Below are 4234 nucleotides of genomic sequence, written 5' to 3'. Positions count from 1 at the left end.
TGTGTGTGTCAGCAGCTCCCAGCTGCAGCAGTCAGTTCAGTTTCACTTCAGTGTGACTGAGGGAGGTTTTTGTACGATGGTTTTTCACAGTGTGAACACCCCCTGACTGTTGATGCTGTGAAGACTCTGACAGTGATAAACGGCTGCATCTTCAGCCTGAACTCCACTGATGGTCAGAGTGAAGCCAGAGTTTGATCCACTGCCTGAAAAACGAGCTGGAGTCCCTGATGCTCTCGAGGTGGCCCAGTAAATGAGAGGTTTAGGAGGTTCTCCTTCTCTCTGCTGGTACCAGGATAAACGGTTCCCACTATAAACATCCTGACTGGTTGAACATGGGAGGGAGACGGAGGCTCCTGGAGCAGATCTCACTGCTGCAGGCTGAGTCACAGTGACCTCTGTTGTGCGCTGAAGAGCGAATTGGTCAAAAATAATGATAATTGATAATTATGAATATAATTATCAATTTATAAATAAATTAATAATTAATATTAATATTAATTATTCGGGGCGCCACCCTGATGAGTTCAGGGAAACTAAAATGCGACCAAACTTGTAACAGTTACCAGTCTCTAACAGAGTTTATCTACTAACAGTCAATATTCTGTAACATTAACGACCAAGGGACAGCTCTGATGTCGGAGGATGAGATCAAAGCACTGCTATTGCTGAGACACGTGACCACAAGTTGGTACACAGAAGACACTACGACTTCTCTCTTATCATAAAAATATATTAACACAGTGCATCCATCAATCAGCAACACGTTGGCATAACAGTTATCTAACCAAAAGACACAAGTGATAATATGTGTGTGTGTGTGTGTGTGTGTGTGTGTGTGTAAACATGTGTGTGAGGGAGTAAGGAAGGGGAGGGGGGGGAGTCTGGTTGCCTAGCAACCACGTCGCGTCACAGCGAGGCTAACAGCTAGGCTAGTTAGCTGAGGCCAGCTAGCCGCTAGTTAGCACCGTGGAGGTAGAACTTATGGAATGTTAATAACTCAGCGTAGCGCTTAGCAAGAGAGAGAGAGAGAGAGAGAGAGAGAGAGAGAGAGAGAGAGAGAAAGAGAGAGAGGACAAAGGTAAACCCAAAAACGTGTTAACACACTTGTGCAGTATTAATAACCGGTAACACCTTCTTGAGAGAACTAACATCAATAAATAATATATAATTCTATGTAATTTCTGCTAATTACAGGACTTCGTCTCATTAACAGAGCATTCACAAACATCATACAACACACTAAGCTATTTCTCTGCCCAGAAAATGCCTAGTTAAGGGAATCCTTACTTGACCCGGTGGAGCGGAAAGGGATTCAGTTTCCATGTTCCGGAGCGCGGTTTGGCTCGACTCGGAGGGCAGCAGAGCGGCGGCGGGGCAGCCTGCAGGGTCAGCTGGAGTTACTGGTGGGAAGGATGAAGAAGCTGGGATGAGCTTTCTTTCACCAGGGACCAGTTCACGTGGATTGCGTGGCTCAACGGTGGCTTCTCTGGACGCTGTGACAGGAGGGAGAGAGGTGTCCTTGTGGAGTCTCTGTCATCACTGCACTGCCCACTTGAGGTCCAAGTGGAGAACCGGAGAGGTTGAAGACCACTGGAGAGGTTGAACCTTCTGAAGACGCTGAAAACCACCAAAGAGAAGAAAACCACCGAAGAGAAAGAATCTTCTCCGCACTGAATTTTTTATGTGTGAGACAGATGATGTCACTTCCCGTGGGATGGTACTGGCTCTCAGCCAATAGCACTTTGACAGGCAACTTCCGGTCAGACTGACTCACAGGTTCTTGGAGGGTGGGGGCCGTGGCCAGAATCATCACCCCTTTTTACAACCCTTTGTTCAAGAACATGTGGCCACTTGAATTCAGGCTTTGAAAAGGGGTGTTAGGCCTCACAGGCCGAAAGCCTTTCTTCAGCTGGACTAACTGCCACATCTCTGAATTAATCTCTTGGTCTGGTTGAGTTGGGAAAAGAGTTGCTTAAAACCTCAAAATGATGCTACAGTGATGTAGTGAGAGTTGCTACAAACCTAATAAATGATGCTACAGTGATATAGTGAGAGTTGCTACTAACCTCAAAATGATGCTACAGTGATGTAATGAGAGTTGCTACTAATCTAAGAAATGATGCTACAGTGATGTAATGAGAGTTGCTACAAACCTAAAAATGATGCAGACAGTAATGTAGTGAGAGTTTCTACTAACCTCAAAATGATGGTCCACAGCAGCCCAGCCTGGAGGGAATACAGCTGGAAGTTAAGAGCAAGATATTTTAAAACTCCTTTGATAATAGCTAGTTACGACAGCAACTGTTCCCCCCTGTGCTGGAGAGGTTGTGGCATAACAGGGGACTTTTCCCACATCTTCTGGGACTGTCCTAAATTGGTAAAATTCTGGGAAGAGGTGAAACGACAAATAAGTGAGATTTTAAAAATAAATAGACCAATTGAACCACAGCAACTGACTTTGGGTACAGCATCAATAATTGATTTAGGGAAAAACCAGGTGTTTTTGCAAAGGGTTCTTCTGTTAATTGCACATAAAATGATCACAGTAAATTGGCTCAAACACCACCCACCCACCCTGGACCAGTGGTACCAAAGGCTTAAGGATGTAAACTGCATGGAACGCATAACAGCAACCCTACGACTTCAGACTGACTTATATCTTGAAAAATGGGCACCCGTTATAATGTATTTGGAGAGATGAGAATATTGTCTCTATTTAACTGGGCTGGATGGTATTTTTATTCCTTGTTTTATTTTATGTTATTTTATTTTATTTTTCTCCCTCTTACTATTGTGGACATAATTAGACCTGCAAAGAATATTGTGTATTGAGTACCTTGTCATAGGGTTTTGGAATGATGTGTGTGACTCTGTCAAGGAACCTGTTCTAATAAATGTTCCAAAAAAAAAAAAAATGATGGTCCATTGATGTAGTAAGAGTTGCTACGAACCTAAGAAATGATGCTAAAGTGATGTAATGATAGTTGCTAATAACCTAAGAAATGATGCTACAGTGATGTCGTGAGAGTTCCTACTCACCTCAAAATGATGCTAAAGTGATGTAATGAGAGTTGCAAAAAACCCAAGAAATGATGCTAAAGTGATGTAATGAGAGTTGCAACGAACCTAAGAAATGATGCTAAAGTGATGTAATGATAGTTGCTACTAACCTAGGAAATGGTGCTACAGTGATGTAGTGAGAGTTGCTACTAATCTCAAAATGATGCTACAGTGATGTGGTGAGAGTTGCTACTAACCTCAAAATGATGCTACAGTGATGTAGTGAGAGTTGCTACTAACCTCAAAATGATGCTGACAGTGATTAATGAGAGTTGCTACAAACCTAATAAATTATGCGAAAGTGATGTAATGAGAGTTGGTACTAACCTAAGAAATGATGCTGACAGTAATGTGGTGAGTTGCTTAAAACCTCAAAATGATGCGACAGTGATGTAGTGAGAGTTTCTACTAATCTCAAAATGAGGTGGCAGTGATGTAGTGAGAGTTGATACGAATCTCAAAATGATGCTACAGTGATGTGGTGAGAGTTGATACGAATCTCAAAATGATGCTACACTGATGTGGTGAGAGTTGCTATGATGCTCAAAATGATGCTGACAGTAATCTAGTGAGAGTTGCTTAAAAACTAAAATTGATGCTACAGTGATGTAATGAGAGTTGCTAAAAACCTAATAAATTATGCGAAAGTAATGTAATGAGAGTTGGTACTAACCTAAGAAATGATGCTAAAGTGATATAGGGAGAGTTGCTACAAATCTCAAAATGATGCTACCCTGATGTGGTGAGAGTTGCTATCATCCTCAAAATGATGCTGACAGTAATGTGGTGAGAGTTGCTACTCACCTAAGAAATGATGCGAAAGTGATGTCGTGAGAGTTGCAACAAACCGCAAAATGATGCTACAGTGATGTAATGAGGGTTGTTATTTACCTAAGAAATGATGCTACAGTGATGTGGTGAGAGTTGCTACTAATCTCAAAATGATGCTCCAGTAATGTGGTGAGAGTTGCTACGATCCTCAAAATGATGCAACAGTGATGTGGTGAGAGTTGCTACTAACCTAAGAAATTGTACTGACAGTGTTGTGGTGAGAGTTGATACTAATTTCAAATTCATGCTAAAGTGGTGTAGTGAGAGTTGCTACGAACCGCAAAATGATGCTCCAGTAATGTCGTGAGAGTTGCGACTATCCTCAAAATGATGCGACAGTGAT

The 4234-nt window shown here is 42.1% G+C and overlaps 1 long non-coding RNA gene across 1 annotated transcript; it reads right to left on the bottom strand.

The window, feature by feature from the left end:
* Positions 1-339: 339 nt before the first annotated feature.
* LOC147270820 (uncharacterized) lies at positions 340-3125 on the bottom strand. The gene is made up of 3 exons (XR_015112336.1): positions 2198-3125; positions 1288-1947; positions 340-405 (listed from the first exon to the last, which is right to left on the bottom strand). It is a non-coding gene; the product is annotated as an uncharacterized LOC147270820 (long non-coding RNA).
* Between the last annotated feature and the right edge of the window lie 1109 nt (positions 3126-4234).

Source organism: Aulostomus chinensis, chromosome 1, assembly GCF_037954235.1.
Source record: "Aulostomus chinensis isolate RoL2024-O1b breed Wild chromosome 1, RoL_Achi_v1.0, whole genome shotgun sequence".
NCBI lineage: Eukaryota > Metazoa > Chordata > Actinopteri > Syngnathiformes > Aulostomidae > Aulostomus > Aulostomus chinensis.
Note: the sequence above shows the minus strand (reverse complement) of the source record. Positions and strands in the feature narration are given on the sequence as shown.